This window comes from Phyllostomus discolor, chromosome 8, assembly GCF_004126475.2.
Source record: "Phyllostomus discolor isolate MPI-MPIP mPhyDis1 chromosome 8, mPhyDis1.pri.v3, whole genome shotgun sequence".
NCBI classification, from domain to species: domain Eukaryota; kingdom Metazoa; phylum Chordata; class Mammalia; order Chiroptera; family Phyllostomidae; genus Phyllostomus; species Phyllostomus discolor.
This window is the reverse complement of record NC_040910.2, coordinates 72826234-72846384: the sequence shown is the minus strand read 5'-3', so window position 1 is coordinate 72846384 and position 20151 is coordinate 72826234. Positions and strand designations below refer to the sequence as shown.

The 20151-nt window shown below is 43.2% G+C and overlaps 1 protein-coding gene and 1 pseudogene across 1 annotated transcript in view; one reads left to right on the top strand and one right to left on the bottom strand.

The window, feature by feature from the left end:
* Window positions 1-20151, top strand: part of LOC114515347 (NACHT, LRR and PYD domains-containing protein 1-like) — a 233377-nt gene that overhangs the window by 41303 nt on the left and 171923 nt on the right. The window lies entirely within an intron of this gene.
* Window positions 383-1568, bottom strand: LOC114515130 (annotated as a pseudogene).

Below are 20151 nucleotides of genomic sequence, written 5' to 3'. Positions count from 1 at the left end.
TCTGGGACTGGGGACCTTCCCCTTGCAGTGCACTGTAGGTCACTTCACCAAGGGAAGCTTCAATGCATTCCAGCTGAGCCCAGTGTCTTTGTACAGATGGGTGCTGATGGTGTGAATGAAACAGTCTAGGGCTGCTGCCAACTGAGAAGGAACAAAGTGAGCACACTTGCCCCTCTTCCAACATTCACTCTCTACAACTGCCTGGAGTGGGGTGTAGGGGTGACCTTGAACTGTGGAATGAGGGCCTGGGGTGGCAATGGGCAGGCACACAGAAAGAAAGGACCTGGACAGAAAGATCAACCAGGCAAAGGAAACCAACAGGGGAGGAGCCACTGGATAGAGAGGAGCCACAGGAGACAGGTGACCCACCATGACCTCTTAGAGCCACCCACTCAGCTCTGGGGAAGTAAGTGTGGCACTGGGGCCTGGAGGTGGCAGGGCCCACAGGGAGGACATCACTGAAGTCCTCCAGTGAGATACAACTTCTCCCCATGCTCACTGGTGAAGATGGGCCTTCTGTGGTGTCCCAGCACCTGTCCATGTGTGAACCTGCTGCTGCCTGATGCAGAGGACTTTCTTCACAAGCTGCATCTTCAAATGTTAGTTCTTCCCTGATGCTTTGAGAGACATGGACAAGTCATGGCAAGAATTTTCTGTCCCGAATGAGGAAATCTCCCTCTGGCACTGCTCACTGAACACACACCTAGCCTTATAGCACATCATTTCCATAGTACCACTCTACCTGCTAAGCAGCCCCTGCCCTTTCCCCAAGTAGCTGGTGTATTGGGCATAGGATGGGGACAGCAAGGACCTGTCACTGAGGATCATCACCTAGTGCTGGGGCACATGGCTGACCTAGCCCCAGTGTGTTTGCATTTTTGTCACTCTGGGTTGTTCTTGGGCTTCTCAATTACTTCCATGCTCTCTCCCTTGTTGAAGGTGAGCTTCTCAGTGACTGAGGTGAAAGGGTACAGTTTCTGGACCATATGCAGGATGTAGGTTCCCCACCCATTGCTGGGGTGAGCCCTTCAGCAGGCTCAGGGAACTGAGGAGCTTGGCGGCCAACTCATCCACCTCTTCCAGGTTGTAGGTGGAGGGGATCCAGCCCAAGTGCCCACTGTAGCTGCTATGCCAGCAGCCATCACTGCACTTCTCCATGACAGTGACTTGTGACCACTTCACCAGGGACAGTTCATCTACACTCTTGGTGACATAGGCAAAATTGACAAAGTCTGGGATGTTGAGGTTGAGATGCGGTTAGCGCTGCCCGCATTGGTGGGGTGCTCAGCATCCATGCTGGGTGTCAGGGTCGTGTCCCACCAGCTGGTCTTCCTCTTGTTCTTGCCAAGGCCTAGAGTTTCCTTCAGGTTCTTCATGAGGAAGCCCTTCTCAGGCTGTTCTTCCTCTCTACATAGTTGGACAACATGTAGCCTGTCCTGCTGCCCATGTTCCTACCCACAACCACGTTCTGGAGTCATTCAGCAGCCACTGGGCTGGTTCTTCTTCATGTCGAGTTCCTGGTCCTGTTGGGCAACTCAGTCCCACCTGGCTATAACAACTTCTGTCATCTTTTGTCATCTTTCATAGAGTCCACATCTGGTGGTCCACTAGGAGAGATGACTGGCAAAAAAGAACTCCTCAAAAGGTGAATATTTTAGCTGATAACACCTCTGAAGCTACAAAGCTACAGGGGTTCCCCAAATTCTCAAATCTCAGCAGAGACTCTGATCTCGGAATTCACTTGAAGAAAAGGAACATAAAATCTGAACTGTCTGAAGGGACAGGGTTGACACCACACACATTCTCACTTGGTCCTGGAGGCTGTCACACTGCTCAGGTCAGGTGCCTTATCTTCATCATCCAATGACCTACAGCATTCCCCAAGGGCTTCCCAAGGCCACCATCACTGTCCTGCCACCAGTGCCTCCAGCCCCCTCCACCAGCTCCCAGGAGTTGTTCCAGACTGACAAACCCTCTCTGCTACAAACTTCTAGCTTTGCTGATACTTTTGTCCTTTAACCATTCTGCTAGAGTTGTTTACATACCACCATGACAGCATTGCATATTCTACATTTGACTATATACTTACCTTTGCAAGTGAGATTTATACCTTCATATGCTTTCACAATACCAGTTAGCATCCTTTAGTTCAGATACCTGGAGAACTCCTTTCTGCATTTCTTGGAAGTTAGCTACAGTGGTAATGAACTACATTAGCTTCTGTTTATCTGAAAGCCTTTATCTCGCCTTCATTCTGAACCTTTGCTGGGTAAATTATTCTTCACTGACAGCTATTTTCTTTCAGCACTTTGAATTTATTGTCCACTCTCTCCAGGCCTGTGCAGTTTCTGCTGAAAAACCTGCTCACAGCCTTAGGGGGTTCCTTATGTGGTGCGATGAGCCATTCTGTTCTTGCTGCTTTTAGATTCCCTTTGTCTTAGATTTCAGACAATCTTAGCGTAATGTGACAAGTTAAGTCCTTTTGGGGTGGGGTCTGTATCAGGACTTAGGAGTTTCATGTACCTAGATGTCCACGTCTCTTTGCAGAGTGGAAATTTTATATAACTTTTACATCATTAAATATTATTCTTCTTTGACTTTTCAATTATTTAAAAATATAGCAACCATTCTTATGTCACAGGTTGTACAACAGGTGCCCATGTAGATTTGGCCTGAGTTTGTGAACCCCTGGGTAAAAGCATAAATGAATGTGTAACTTATTAGAAGTGTTAGTGGTAGGAGGAGAGTTTTGAAAGTTAAACAAATGTATTCTATACCTTTATGTTCCATCTTTCCCTCCCTCACCTAGAAATCACAGAAAAATTCCAGAAGCAAAAGAGAGAGAATCTCTACCCTACACAGTCATGAAAAAATGAGGATATCCAACAAAAACTCACACAACTGCTGCTTCTACACAAATCTAAACCCAGAGTATATTATCTACCACTGTGGATGATGAAACACGAAGTGATAGAGAATCAAAAACATTTGATTGAGGTTGGAGACCTATTTGGCCCAGGCCCAGGTACCCAGAAAGAGCCTTCCACAGCCATACTGCATGGGGTTGCTGGAATTGGGAAGTCAGCCCTGGCCAGACAGGTGAGAAGAGCCTGGGAGGAAGGCAGGCTGTACAGGGACCGCTTCCAGCATGTCTCCTACTTCAACTGCAGAGAGCTGGCCCAGTCCAGGACAATGAGTCTTGCTGAGCTCATCTCAAAAGATTGGGCTGGCCCTGCAGCTCCCATTGGATAGATCAGGTCTCAGTCAGAGCAGCTGCTCTTCATTCTTGATAACTTGGATGAACCAAAATGAAAGTTGGAGCAGCACAGTTCTGAGTTCTGTCTGCACTGGAGCCAGCAGCAGCAGGTGCACACACTGCTGAGCAGTTTGCTGAAGAAAACCTTACTTCCTGAGGCTTTCCTGCTCATCACAGCTCGGATCACAGCTTTGGGGAAGCTCATCCCTTCTTTAAAGCAGCCACGCTGGGTGGAGGTCCTGGGATTCTCTGAGTCAGCCAGGAGGGACTATTTCTACACATACTTCACAGATGAAAGCTAAGCAGTTAGAGCCTTCAGCTCAGTCAAATCAATACTGGCACTCTTGACCATGTGTGCCATGCTCTTGGTGTCCTAGCTGGTCTGCACTTGCCAGAAGCAGCAGATGGATTAGGGGCAAGAACTCTCACTGACCTGCCAGACAACCACTGCCCTCTGTCTGCACTACTTTTTCCACATCCTCCAAGTTCAGTCCCTTGGGACTAAGCTGTGGGACTTCTGCTCTCTGGCTGCTAAGGGCACCAGGCAAGGAATGACCCTGTTCAGCCCAGAGGACCTCAAAAAATATGGGTTAGATGAGGACATCACCTCCACTCCCTTAAAGATTGGTGTTCTAAACACTTCAAAAATTTATATGGAACCATAAATGACTCCAAATAGCTGCTGCAATTTTGAGAAAGAAAAGCAAAATAGGAGGAATCACAATACCTGATACAAAATGGTATTACAAGGCCACTGTAATCAAAACAGCCTGGTACTGGCATGAAAACAGGCACATGGACCAATGGAACAGAACAGAGAGCCCAGAAATAAGCCCAAGTCTCTATGGTCAATTAATATTTGACAAAGGGTGCAGCAACATAAAATGGAGTAAAAGCAGTCTCTTCAACAAATGGTGTTGGGAAAACTAGACAGCTACATGCAAAAAAATGAAACTCGAGCACCAACTTACACCATACACAAAAATAAATTCAAGGTGGATAAAAAACTTAAATATAAGCCATGTCACCGTTAAAGTCCTAGAGGAAAACATAAGCAGGAAAATCTCAGATATTTCATGCAGTAACATTTCTCCTGATACATCCCTCAGAGTAAGGGACATAAAGGAAAGAATAAACAAATGGGATCTCATCAAAATAAAAAGCTACTGCACAGCTAAAGAAAACAGTATCAAAATAAAAAGAGAACCAACTGTATGGGAAAACATATTTGCCAAGGATACCTCAGACAAGGGTTTAATCTCCAAAATATATAAAGAACTTACATGACTCCACTCTAAGAAGACAAACAACCCAATTAAAAAATGGGCAAAGGACTTGAACAGACACTTCTCCAAGGAGGACATACAGAGGATTCAGAAACACATGAAAAGATGCTCAATATCGCTAGCTGTCAAAGAGATAAAAATTAAAACCACAATGAGATATCACTTTATACCAGTCAGAATGGCCATCATAAACAAAGCAACAAACAACAAGTGTTGGAGAAGTTGTGGTGAGAAGGGGACCCTAGTACACTGTTGGTGGGATTGCAGACTGGTACAATCACTATGGAAAACAGTATGGAATTTCCTCAGAAAACTAAAAATGGATCTGCCTTTTGACCCAGCAATTCCACTGCCAGGATTATATCCTAAGAACGCTAAAGCACCAATCCAAAAGAACCTATGCACCCCAATGTTCATAGTAGCACAATTTACAATAGCCAAGTGTTGGAAGCAACCTAGATGCCCATCAGTAAATGAATGGATCAAAAAACTATGGTACATTTACACAATGGAATACTATGCAGCAGGAAGAAAGAAGGAGCTCCTACCCTTTGCAACAGCATGGATGCAACTGGAGAGTATTATGCTAAACAAAATAAGCCAGGCAGTGAAAGACAAATACCATATGATCTCACCTTTAACAGGAACCTAAACAACAAAACAAAGAAGCAAAATATAACCAAAGACACTGAAATAAAGAACAGACTGACAGAGTTCGGAGGGGAGAGGAGAGGGAATTTCAGGGGAAAAGGGGAAGGGTTTACAGGAATGAGTATAAAAGACACATGGATAAAAACTAGGGGTGGGTGGAAATGGGAGGGAGCAGGGGAGGGCTGGGTGGGTGGGTTGGGTTGGGAGTAAAAGATAGAAAATTGTACTGGAACAACAATTTAAATAAAATTTTAAAAAATGGGTGTTCTTCAGAAGCACCCTCCTCTCTGAGCTACAGCTTCATTCACCTGTGTTTCCAGGAGTTCTTTGCAGCAATGTCCTGTGCTTTAGGGGATGAGTTAATAAGCATCAGAAATAAGATGGAGTTCATAGGAGAATATGGGATGGTTCATGTGTTTGGGGAACCAAGCACATATTTTTTATTTGCCTTTTGAGTGAGCAGGAGATGAGAGAGCTGGAGAGTGTCTTCAAATGCCAGCTGTCTTGGGAGAGGCATCACAAGCTGCTACAATTGGCCAAGAAAGAGGTCAACCACACACAGCAGAACCTAGAGCCATATTGTTGGCACTTGCTCCAGTCCTTTTATGAGTTTCAGGATGCAAGTTTTCTGATGAAAGTGATACCCAGTTTCCCTGAAATGAGGATATGTGTCGAAACTGACATAGAGGTCCTGCTGTTCACTTTCTACATTAAATTCAGCCGGCTTGTGAAGAGGCTGCAACTGAATGAGGGTGGACTGCACAGAGAAGCACAAAGGCCTTCATATGTCATTCTGTGAGAGCTTCCCCTCCCCTCCCCCCAGCTACTTTGTTGTTTCCTCTGTCCTGAGTCCTGGAGGAACTCTCACTAAGCCTGGCCTCAGTAACTAAAGGACTGAGATCACCAAGGAGTTCTTTCAACCCATTGCGACTCCCATTCTCTGTCTACCTAGGATTCTGTGCAGCGGTGTGTAACCATGTAGCCTTCCCTACATGCTTCTAAGCAACCTGCTGTGGCCCTTTCTTGTAGTGCTGCTCCTCCTCCTGTCTCTCTCATGATGGCCACCTTCACCCCATGTGCACGTCCACCCCCAGACTCACATCAGCTCCCATCCACCCAGCCTACCTGCATCTGTTTCTCCCTCTTGACATGCTTCCCTCCAGGCATTGCTCACTCAGCTGCTTCAGCCATCCCCTTGATGTATGTTGACTATGACATTGTCCCTGAAATCTACACCATCACCTCAGAATGTGTGTCTCCAAAAATGGGGCTGTATTTTTCTCTGCACAAAAATTGGTTTGTGCAATGATGCACTATTATCTCAGTGAAACCCTACCTGAGTATGACCAAAGGGGCTCTCTCCCATCATTCTTCAAGCCCAGCAACACCACTAACTTCCACATCCAGTTCCCCACCTTGGTGGCAGTATTGATCCTTTATTTGTTTGACTAACCCTTTCCTCTGTAGACTCATTTCATAAATGCATATTAAGGACTGATTTTATGGAAGGCCCTGTGGATGGATCACAGTTTAATAAAACACATACATGTCTCAAGGAACTCAAATCTGGGAGAGAAGACAGACATCCATCCAGTAACTAGAACAGAGTAAAAGGACTCTGATAAGACAGGCACAGACGAGGCAGGATGGTAGCCCTAGGAAGGGAGGGATCCCCAAAGTGCACCATAAAAAAATTACAGACTCTAAGGAGGAAATGTAGGACTTGGGTGTTCTATTTCTTGGATTTATAATTTTTTTCTAATACAAAACTTATGTTCATTGTAGGAAAGTGAGGACATATAAGTACACAACAAGATCAAAATTAATTATTAGCCAGGATTCCATCACTCAGAGGTCACCATCAATAAAAATGCAGGTATATGTCCACTAGTCTTATTTTTATGCACATCTCTAAAGCAAAAGTGAGCCATACTGTACACTTCATTTCACAGTGTTAGTTCTTTATTTTTATACAAAGACTCTCCTCTCATGCTATAAAGTAGCCTGATACAATGCCATTCAAATGAGCATATGGTGTTCCATAGGGAAGGTGCCACAACTATCTGACCATTATCTCTCGTCAAGCACTTAGGTTATTTCTAGTTGTTATGGTTACAAAGGTCTTAAAGGGCCTGGGTACAGGTGTCACAGGTGGTGGTGGCCTTGGAAGTACCCTAAGCAGGCAGAGGCAGAGGTGAGGTGAGTAGCAGGAGGAGTCAAGGGCACCACAATGAAGAAGAGACTTTGCAGTGCACAGTGGCACCTGGAGTCTAGAGGGTCTCCCACAGGAAAGTCAGAGGCTGCAGCTGCTGTGGGCAGGGGGATTTTAAAGGCACTGAGTCAGCTGGGCAAGACAGAGAGAATAGCAAAGATGCTGTAAACACACAAGAAGTCCAGGAGGAAATGATAGAGATTGTCCCAAGGCTGTGGGAGGGAGACAAGGACCAATAGGAGTCAGGATGTATGAGCAGCTCAAGTATTTGGTTTGTAATTAAGCACTGTGCCTTTTGATAAAAATTTTTTAATTTTTTCTTTTAGTCTCTGATTAAAGATTAAAGTTGGCAAGCATTCAAAAATACAAAAAGTTTAAAAATTATTATTCAGTTTCCCCAAAACTGAATAAATGTTTTAAAAAACAAGTAATTAGATTACTGAAGGGGCAGTGGGGTATAAGAGAGCTAAAACATAGTGTAGTAAAATACGATAAATATTAAAAATAATTAAACTTTGGAATAATAAGTTTTTGGTACCTTTGCAGCATGAATACATCTTAGAGCTGTGAACATTACAACCACACTGAGGTTTGTGAAAGTCTCTGTAGCACTTTCCCATTCTCACAGAACCCTCTGCAGCAGGGCCTCTTGTCCCCTTCTGGCAGCGAGGAGACTGAGTGAGGCACAGACCAGTGGAATTCATGTGCTGACAGCTGGCTCCAGAGCCTCTGCTCCTTGCCTCTGCTCAGCTCTGCAGACCTGGGAGGGGGAAGGATGAATGGAGCTGGGGACACATCAGGTCAAGGTGCTACTGGTCTGTCAAGGTGGAGAGAGTTGGCAAGAAAAAAGAGGTGTCATTTTGCAACGTGAAACAGTCTGAGTCACTGTGCCTTGGTACTAGATAAAATCACTTAAATAGTGTGTGAAAATATATAATTTAAATTAGTGGAAATTACACAAAGCAGTCTGCACTAAAATTCCCAGACAAGGCCCATCATCCTCTCCCCACATCCTGCAAATGTCCCCTTCTGAAACAATCCCCTTCGCCATCTCTCTCCTGGACACCCTCACTGTGTCTCACTATCCTGAGAGGGGGCAGGGTCCCACTGAAACTGGACAGCAGCATATGTAGTCAGACACAACATCCAATCACAGAATTACCTTTTTTATTTAATCTTTATTATATTTTTTCATTACCAATTCGTCCCCTTACACCTCCCTCCCCCTAGCAACTACCACACTATTATCCATGTCCATGAGTCCATTTCCCTTTTTACTCAGTCCCTCCAATTGCTAATTTCCACCCCCCTCCACCAAACTGTCCTACAAAATTATCTTTGCCCACCTCTTCCAGGCTCTGTTCCCTCCTCCCGTCTCCTCCTTTCCTTTCTGGGAACTGGGACTTCACAACATCAGAGCCACAGGAAGAAAGGCAGGTCTGCATTGAGGAGAGGAAGACTGTCTGTGTCCCCAAGCTCTGGGCCAGGCCCTATGCTGGTCACTGCGGAATCGAAGAGATTAACAATATCTGCCTCTGCCCACAAGAAACTCCCAGAATGAGGGAGAAACAGGCGCACCAAGTGAACACTGCAGTAGAGAGAGGCAGGGGCTGTACAATGAGAAGTCTCATGGAAGAGGGGCACTTAGCCCAGGGTGGCAGGAGCAGAGGAGCAGCTGGGGAGGCTGACCACCCATGGGGGTCACCCTGCCCACAGCAGCCTGGTGCTCAGAGGATCCACACCCCACTGTGTCATGCAGGGCTGTGCACATAGACCCCCCACACTGGTCTCATCTCTTCTGATTCTCTCTCTCTCAGGTCCAGCTTGAGCCCATTTACAGATGCCTGGTGGCAGATTTTCTTCTCCATTTTCTATGTTGATAGGAGCCTGCAGGAGCTGGACCTGAGTGGAAACTTCCTGAGCTGCTCTGCAGTGCACAGTCTCTGTGAGGCCCTGAAATATCCTCACTGCCACCTGAAGACCCTGAGGTGAGTCTGGCCCCAGTTCTGTTCTGAAGCAGGGATGGATGAGAGATCCAAGATAGAAGTTGTGTTTAGGAAGCGGGTGTGGTCTTTGTATTCAACAAACATTCTCTGATCCCCTGTTTGGCCATGTACTGTGCCAGGGGCCATGGCTACTACAGTAAGCAAACAGACAGGATTCCAGCTTCACAGAGCTTGCAGGTGATTACCATTAACTGACACAAACACATGTAATTACAGGCCCAGATAAGGGCCTCCCATGAAAACAACCTTAAGAAAGCGAATATGGAAGGACATCTGAAGATACAGAGGATTTACATAAGTGAGGCAGGAGGGAAGAAAGGTCAAAGTCCCTGTGCAGGAGGTAGGAAGGGCTGTCATGGAATTGAAAGCTGGCCAGTGAGGCTGGAGGATGGAGAGTGAAGGAGCTACAGGGATCATGCAGCCAGACCCTCTATGCAAGGTCCCGATAGAATCTGGGGATGCTTTTCTAATGCAACATGATTATAATCAAAGGTTCATCAGATCAGTAGATTTTCAAAGGAGAAATACATTGCAATATTAAAAGAGAATGGAGGAGAGCAAAAGCAGAGGTTTGGAAACCAGTTCATAGGGAAGTTTCATCTGTTCCTATTAAATGGTGAGAGCTTAAACTTAGGGATATTATTATAGTTTCTGTGTGTGACATTTTGAACTACAGTGTTGTCCATGGAAATGGACAGAAGTGAAGGGATTGAAGAGATCTAAAATAAAGTAAATAAACCGGAATGAGTAATAGATTGGATTCACAGAGAAAAGAAGGTAGAGACAGAAGATGATCTTAGGTTCAGGCTACAGGAACACATGGGATGGTGGTACCTTCACTGAGAGAAGAAATACTGGAAGAGGAGTGGGTGGGGGATGGGACATCATGGGTGGAGTTTTGTGCATGTTTATCCCTAGTGCCTTTGAGGTAACCAAGGGGAATTTTCAAATGGGTATCAAATAAAGTTCTATGCAAAACCAAGATGCCACATGAAGCAGATATCAATAAATTTAACAAAATTAAAATCATATAAGTTCTATTCTCTGAACATAATGGAATGAATTTGGAAATCAATAACAGAGGGAAATCTAGGAAATTCACACAGTCACTGAAATGAAACAACATATGCCTAATAATCAATAGGTCAAAGATAAAGTCACAGGGGTAATTTAAAAACTTTGAGATGAATGGAAAAAAATGCAACATACCAATAGTTATTTTATGCAGCTAGTTCAGTGCTTAGAGGGACATGTAGAGATATCAATGCCTAGATTTTAAAAAGAAATAACAGGTAAAACCACACACTCATTAGAATGGCCAAAATCTAGAATAAGACAGCACCAAAAGCTGAAAGAGTGTGAAGCAACATTAACTTTCTTACATTGCTGGTGGGAATGCAAAGTGATGTGGCCTCGTCACAGATTCCTACAAAACTAAGCACATCATTACCATGTTACCCATCAATCGTGTTTCCTGTTATTTACTCAAGTGGATTGAAAACCTATATCCACACTAAATCCTGTATATGGATATTTATAGCACCTTTACTTATAATTGCAAAACTGGAGAACAGCCAAGGTGTCCTTCCATAGGTGAGCAGATAAAGAAATTGTGGCACATCCATACAAGGGAATATTATTTACTGTGGGGAAAAAATGAGCCGCAAAGCTATAAAAAGACATGAGAAAAACATAAATACACATCACTAGGTGAAAAAACACGATCTGAAAGGCTACATATTGTAATGACTCCAACAGCATGGAATTCTTCAAAAGGCAAACATATGAAGGCAGTAATAGTATCTGTGATTGCCAGGCTCGGGGGCAGTGAGGATGGACAGACAGCACAGTGACTATTCTGTGTGACAGTGTAGTGATGGATACATGTCATTTTACATCTGTCAGAAGCCATCGAATATAAAACACCAAAGTGAACCCTGATGTAAACCATGAACTTTGAGTCATTATGGTGTGTCAGTGTGGGCTCGCCAACTGCAATAAATGTCCTGCTGTGATGCCCAATGTTGGTAATGTGGGAGGCTGTGTATGTGGGGGCAGGAATATGTAGGAACTCTCTGTGCTTCTACTCAAATATTGCTGAAGAACTAAAAATATTCTAGAAAAAAAGTCTATTTTGAATGTATTATTGTTGCTGATATATCTCCTAGGGCAAGGGAAAGAAAGGAAAGATAAACAAATGGGACTGCATGAAATTAAAAGGCTTAAGAAGGAGCAAAAGGAAAAAAAGAAAGGAAAGAAGAAGGAAAAAAAGAAAAAGGAGCTCAAATCAATAACTTAACATTCCACTTTAAGAATCAAGAAGAAATAATGAAAGGAGCCAAAAGAATGAAAAGCAAGCAGAAGAAAGAAAAGAATATAAACTAGATTGGGAATAGATAGCACAGAAAATACAAAAACAATACAGAAAATGACACCAAAAGTTAGTTCTTTGCAAAGATCAGCAAAATGACAAAGGTTTAGCTAGACTGACTAGCCAAAAGCTAGGATGATGCAAATTACTAACATCAGGAATGAAAGAGAGGTCATTCATAGAAATTGACCCCATAGAAACATTTAAAAGAACTTTCAGGAAGGATTATGAAATATGTTAAACCAACAAATTACATAACCTAAAAAAAGGACCATTTTCTAGAAAAACATAAACTGCTGGAACTGACTGAAGAAGATTTAGGAAATCTAAATAAACCTATAACAAGTAAAGATATTGAATCAGTAAACAAAACCTTCCTATAAATAAAAGCCCAGGCCCAGATGGCTTCACTGATTAATTTCACCAAAACTTTAAAGAAAAAAATTAACACCAGTATCCTCAAACTCTGCAAAAACGAAAAAGAAAAATAATAGAATAGGGAATATTTTCCAATTCATTCTATAATGGCACCATTACCCTGGTAGCAAAAGCAGACACGAGACCACCAACTTACACCACACACTAGAATAACTCAAAGTGGATAAAAGACTTAAATATAAATTGCAATATCATAAAAATTCTAGAGGAAAACAGGCAGTAAAATTTCACATATCTCTCCTAGAAATATTGTTGCTGATATATCTCCTAAGGTAAGGGAAACTGGAAAATAAACACATGGAACTATATCACATTAAAAAGCTTCATCACAGCCAAAGAAACCATCAGCAAAATGAAATATAACCCACTGTGGGGGAGAACATATTTGCCAATGATACACAGGACAAGAGTTTAATCTCAAAAATATATACAAGACCCATATGACTCAACACCAGGAAAACAAATAATCCAATAAAAAAATGGCAAAGGGCCAGAATAGACACTTCTCCAAGGAGGACATACAGAGGGTCCATAGACATTTGCAAAATTGTTCAACATCAATAATCATCAGAGAGATGCAAATCAAAACCACAATGAGGTATCACCTCACACCTGCCAAAATGGCCATCACTAATAAATCAACAAACAAGTGCTGGCAAAGATGTTTACAGAAGGGAACCTTAGTGCTGTGTTGGTGGAAACACAGACTGGTGCAACCACTCTAGAAAACAGTATGGAGTTTCCTCAAAAAATTCAAAATAAAACTGCATTTTGATCCAGCCATTCTGCTTCAGGGAATATATTCAAACAATCCCATAACACCAATTCAGAAGAATATATGCACCCCTATGTTCACAGCAGCATTATTTACAATAGCCAAGATCTGGAAACAGCCTAAGTGCTAGTCAGTGATGAGTGGACAAAATAGGTGTGGTACACATGGACAAGGACAACGGGGGGTGGGGGGTGGGGGGAGGATTGAATGTGGGAGAAGGGGGTGGGCAGAGCAGGGGGAGTAATGGGGGAAATGGGGGCAACTGTAATTGAACAACAATAAAAAGTTTTAAATAATGGTGGTACATATATACAAAATTGGAATACTACACAGCAGTAAAAAGAAGCAATTCTTACTCTTTGTGACAGCATGGATGGAACTGGACACTAATATGCTACATGAAATAAGCTGGTCAATGAAAGGCAAATAGTATATGATCTCACTTATCATTAGAATATAATGAACAAAATCAACTAGTGGGCAAAATAGAATCAGAGGCATGGATACATGGAACAGATTGACAGCTATAGGAAGAGAGTGGGGAGGTGGGGACTAGGAGAAAGAAGCTGAAGGGATTAGACAAAGAATGTATGAATGACCCATGGACAATGGTGTGGGGATTGACTGTGGGAATGGGTAGGTAAGGGGCAAGGGGGCAAAAGGGAAAAATTTGGACAACTGTAAGAGCATAAATTAAAAAGGGTATTTTTAAAAAAACAAACAGACAAGCAACATCATCCCAGGGTATTAAAAAACTACAGAACAAAATTTCTTATGAAAATCCTCAACAAAATAATAAAACCATATAAAAAGAATGGTAAAGCATGACCAAGTGGTGCTTATACCAGGAATGCAAAGTTGTTTAACCCGAAATACCAATAGGTTGATTTAACCCAGGAAAACTGATCAATGCAGTACATCTGTTAATAGAATAATTGATAAAAATTTCATGATCATCTCAAAAGACTTAGAAAAAGCAGTTGACACAATCAAACACCATTTCACATTAACAACACTTAACAAACTTGGAATACAAGGAAACTATCTCAACCTGATAACAAACAACTATGAAAAACTCACAACTCACATTACACTTAATGCTGAAAGAAAGAATGCTTTTGCTCTGAGACCAGGAACAAGACCAAACTCTCCACTCTTTCCAAGTCTATTCAACGTTATACTGGAGGCTCTATCCAGAGACAGAAGGCAAGAGATTGAAGTAAATGTTTTCCATATAATAAAGGAAAAAGTAAAATGATCTCTATTTGTACCTTACATGACTGTATTTTAAAAATCCTAAGGAATTCACAAAAAATAGATATTAAAACTAATAAACTAGTTAGCAAGTCTTCAGGATAAAAGTTCAACAAATAATAAACTGTACTACATATTAGCAATAAACAATCTAAAATTATAGTTAAGAAAACAACACCATATACAATAGCATCAAAAAGTATGAAATACATGGGAATAAATTTAACAAAACAAGAGCAAGACTCATATACTGAAAACTACAAAGCATAGTTGAAGAAATTAAATCAAAATAAATGATAAGACCTTCCATATTCATGGACTGGAAGACTTAATAGTGTTAAGATAGCCATACTTTTCAAGCTGATCTACAGATTCAACTCAGTCCCTATCAAATCACAGCTGCCTATTTGCATAAGCAGTCAAGCTGATCTTAAAATTCATATGCAAAGAAAAGTTTGCATGTCAATCCTTGGGAACCCCACCCTTCCCAATGTGGCATAGAAAATAGAAGTGAGCATTGATGCCTGATGAGGAGCAGAATGGGAGGGGGGAAGAACAGAAAGGCAGTGTGGTGTCGTGGAACCTGGGGAGCAGAGGAGTTCATGGAGCATATGGTCATCAGGGGCCATTGCTGCTGGGAGGTCAAGTACAGTAAGGACTGAAAGTTGTCCATTGGATTTGTGATAGGGAAGTCATGTATGTCCTCAGCAGGAACAGTTCTGTGAGGTGATAAAGTCCAAAGTGGAATGGATTAACTTGAAGATAGAGTAAAAATGTGACTACAAATACAAACACATTATTCCGTTATTCAAACATTTTCATAGTGAAGAAGGAAAAAGAAGTAAACCAGAAAAGAATGTGGGTTTTACTAGAGAGGGGTGTGTGTGTGTGTGCACGCACTTGTTTGCACTGAAGAAGGAAAAGGCCTAAGTTTGAATATCTGTTGATAAGGATAATGAAAGATACCAGAAGAAGGGCTTATCATGGTCTCCCTTTCCTCAGAGGGAGACAATGGAAGAAAGATTGGCTTTCAGAGATTTGAATAACACCTAACCCTATAACAGAAGGGTACTTGAAGACCTGGCAGAGAGAAGGTGGCCCATAGACACACAGGTTTGACTGTGGGAAGCTGATGGATTTCCCTCTAATGGCTCCACTTTTTCCTGTGAAGTAGGAATTGAGTTCTACAGTTAGACTGTGAGGGTTGCAGTGTTAGAGGCCAGGGGAAGGTAAAATATGGAAATGGCTATCCATAGCCATTGAATGGGAGATTTCTGCCTTCCAGGCATTGCAGGGGCCCATGTGAGGGTCACTGTGGGATTCATACTGGCAGCCCCTGCCCTTGTTACTCAGGTGGGAGTAAGACTGGGGGAGTGGGAGAAGGACAGAGGTGAGGGTGAGCCACAGGGATATGATGGAGTTCAGAGGGTAAGATATTCAATCATGTTGCCAATGGCATATTATGGAATCTAAGCTAGATCCCAAGTACAGTGAAATGAGAGGGGGAGGGGAGAGAAAGAGAGAGGGAGGGAGGGAGGAAGGAAGGGAGGGAGGGAGGGAGGGAGGGAGGGAGGGAGGGAGGGAGGGAAAGAAAGAGCTGAGAGACTGGGAGAAAGGAGAGGGTGAAGGGGTTGCTCACTGAAGAAGGGTCCTGGTTGGGTAAGGTGGGCAAGCAGGGGATGGTAGTAAATCCATACCCCACCTTTCAAAAAACAATTCTAATGAGAACCAGCTGAGTCCAGGATTAAAAACCTTTAAAAGGGTCTCAGAAATCCTGGTTCTACCTTAAGCTTTATACCCAAGTGGGAAGACAATCTACAATATACCCCTTACACTGCAATAGAATTTCACAATCTCAATACCAATTCTGTATCTACCTCAAGGAATATCTTCTGACCAGTCAAAAAGAAAAAAGAAAAAAAACAACTGTGAAAATGGCAGAGCCTGGAAAGTATTTTCATTTTCCACATAGTAAGAGCTGAAGCTCAGGAAGGTTAACTAACTTACCCAGATTTACACAGCAGAATGGTAGGGCTGGGACTTGAACTCAGTAAGTGCACAGCCCCGCCCCACCTCCAACTCTTCACCATGAAAACCAGGATCAAAGTCATGCTGACTCAATGAGGTGGTATAATACACAAAGTAGTTGTTCACAAGAATACTAACTGTGGGTCAGAGAGATATGATACTTCCTCACTAGAAAAGTTGATTCTTTGTGAAAGAACTCAAAGATTTACTGTCATTGGATGTAAGACTAAGACCTTCACAGTCCAAGCCAATGACTGGATTTCTCTTGAAATCAGTTGAACATGTTAGACAAGGATTCTGGGTGTTTTGTTTTCTATGAACATGTAAATTTGAGCATAGTACATGGACAAAGCAGAAGGAACTGGCAAAAAAAAATAAAATCCAGGAAAGGGTAGGAGATTGAAAGAGGCAATTCCAGAAAGAAGGGAGGCAGGAACACTTGGAATCAAAGACACAGGGTGGTAGAGCCTTGGCCCCTTGGAGAGAGAAGGAACAGAGAAGGGCTGCATGAAAACTGAGATGTGGGGCTGTGAAATCAGGACAGAGATGTAGAAGAAAGTCAAGGGGCTTGAGTCCTATGGCAGCAGCATCCTTCAAGCACTGTTCTGAACACTTGGGATACATTATCTTCTTTGACCTTGGCAACCACTGTGTGCAGTAGGCATGGTGAATTCATGTTACAGATCAGCAAACTTGACGATGAAGAAACCTGCACACAGTCTTCAAATAGTAACTGACAGAAGAAAGATTGGACACCAAGTCTGTGTGATGTCCAACCAAGAGAAGAGTAACCTGGTCCCAATTTCAGTGTCCTCCACCTCATTCAGGGAACTTCACACAGTCACATCCCAGGCCTCCTCCAGTGGGCACCTGCTAAGCGTCAGTCTTCAGCTCAGAACCCAAACTCAACACCCTCCTTGAGCATGCCCCAGAGGCTCCTCAAACTCAGTGTATTCTAAACTCCACTTTCCTCCCTAAACAAAGAAAGCCTGACCCCCCTCTTAGGACAAGCTAGATAATCATAGGAACCAGGACAGAATGAACATGCTCAAACATCAGTGAAAATGTGCCATTAAAGGAACTAACATACAAAGATTTATTCCCTCCACCCTAGGCTCTCGTTCTATCACAAGATGTCCTTTATTCGCTATTTAAAGTTGCACTCCCTCTGGTGCACTGCAGGTGCACACAGACCCTCTCAGGTGTCAGGGGCTCTGCCCACAAGTCAATGTGACCACAGACAAACAGTTTCCAGGTTCTCCTCCCACTGGCTGCTAGATCTATGCGGCGTGCCCTAGACTTCTACTCCTCCCATGTGCCCATCACACCAAACCACAGAACAGAGAAGATCACTAAACACCACCATCTGAACTCGAAGTACATGGGAAATCCATCACTTCGCAGTGCATTTTCATGAGGCACAAGGTATATGAATCACAGTCAGTGAGAGAATTTCCCCCAACAAATCACCAAACATGCCATGTTCTTATCACCAAGCCCTACTTCAAAGGCAGCCGTGATCCTCACCACGCTGGATGGGAAGGCTAAAGAGGGCCCCACAGCATCAAAGGACAGGGAAGGGGTGGCCAAGAACTCTTCCCACAGAGGAGGGAGGAGCCAGAGAGGGAGGAGCCACATGTGAGACAAAGCTCCAGTGTCACATCAGAATTCTCTTACAAAACACAAATTAGCAGATAAAATTATTAAGGAACTCAAGGTGGCAACCACAGAGCAACAAACCCCAACAGCAGCACAACTGTACATCCATGAGGCTGACACTGCCTCCTCTCACACTGATTCTCACAGTACGTGGCGGCAGTACCAGCTCTGCATCCACTCCAGAAGCCTCCTGCCCCACATCTACAGGGGCACTGAGTGCTGTTGGGGCCACAGGAACATGTCCCACAGGCACTGCTCTGACCTCAGTGCTCATCCTCTCCCACCTGGACCACCTGCTTACTGCCTCACCCCATCCAACCATTCTCCACCTCCATCAGGGGTCATTCCCAAGCAATGCAAGGAACTCACTACTACCCTCCTCAAGAATTTTCACTGGTTCATTGCTGCCACCTGAACAAGGCCCATACTTCTAATAAACACATTCAAGACCCACCACCATCTTCATATTTTCTATCTTTACCCTCAAACATCATCTCCCTTCAATGTAGACTTTCTGACAGCATCACTAAACATCACACGCTGTAAGCTCACATCCACTCTGCCAGCCAGGAGAGTCCCCTCCCTCCACCTCATCTAGGTGAACTCCTTCCCACCATTCAAGGCACCCTCATATGTCTGCTCCTCCTTCCCTGGCCAAAATTTACTGTTCATTCACCTGCTTTCAGCTACACCCGATGTGCTCCTCTTCACTCTATTTCATTCACTCATTACCGTACACTAATTAAGTTCCTACTATATGTGTGACCTGCCCAAAGCACTGGGGTACAACTACAAATGTAATCTGTTTCATCACGGAACATACATTCTTGAGGGATAAACAGCAAGAAAATAAATAAGTAAAATATATTGCATGTGACTTGGGCTATAGAGGAAATTAAAGTCAAAATAAATGGGGGCTGGTGCTGCAATTTTAAACAAGAAGGGTAATGGGGCAAGATTGCCCCAAGGCATCTATTGAACAAATCCCTGAAGCAGGCGAGAGAACATACCAAAGTGAGATATCAGGTGAGAAGATTGTTCATGGCAGAAGAAAGAGCAGGTGCAAAGGCCCTGAGACAGAACTGTGCCCACAGTGTTTAAGGAACAGCAAGGAGGTCATCGAGGAGTCAGATAAAAGGGAAAGAAGATAAGAAGAAAAGATGGCAAGGAGCCAGATCTGCAGGGTCCCATAGTCAAAGACATGGAATTTGAATTTAACTTAAAAGACATGGAATCTAATCAAAAAAACAAATGAACAAGCAAAATATAACCAGAGACATTAAAATTAAGAACAAACTGAGAGTAACTAGAGGGAAGATGGGAGAGGATAATGGGGGGTGGGGGAAGGAAGGGTTCTCAGGAACATGTATAAAGGACACATGGACGAAACCAAAGCGGGTGGGATCACAGGTGGGAAGTGGGGATGGCTGCGGTGGAGAAGGAGAGTGGTGGGAGGACATGGAGACAACTATACTTGAACCACAATTTTTAAAATGTGGGAATAGGCCCTGGCTGGCATAGCTCAGTGGATTGATCTTGGGCTGCGAACCAAAGGTTCGATTCCCAGTCAGGGCACATGCCTGGGTTGCAGGCCACGGCCCCCAGCAACCACACATTGATGTTTCTCTCTCTCTCTCTCTCCCCCTCCCTTTCCTCTCTAAAAATAAATAAATAAAATCTTTAAATAATAAAAAAATGAAAATGTGGGAATAAAGGAAATGGAAATATGGAAGGCTTCTGATAAAAACAGATCTGAAAGCTGACCTGCTGTTCGTTTCTTTTTTTTTTTAATATATTTTATTGATTATGCTATTACAGTTGTCCCATTTCCCCCCTTCTCTCCCCTCCACCCTGTACCCCCTCCCACCCACATTTCCCCCTATAGTTCATGTCCATGTGTCATATTTATGAGTTCTTTAGTTTCTACATTTCCCGTACTATTCTTGCCCTCCCCCTAATTTCAACCTACATCCTATGCTACTTATTCTCTATACCTTTTCCCCCTCTCTCCTCCTCCCACCCTCCTGCTGCTAACCCTCCATGTGCCCTCCATTTCTGTGGTTCTGTTCCTGTTCTAATTGTTTACTTAGTTTCTTTTGGTTTTGCTTTAGGTGTGGTTGTTGATATTTGTGAGTTTGCTGTCCTTTTACTATACATGTCTTTTCTTTATCTTCTTTTCTTAGATAAGTCCCTTTAGCATTTCATAAAATAAGGG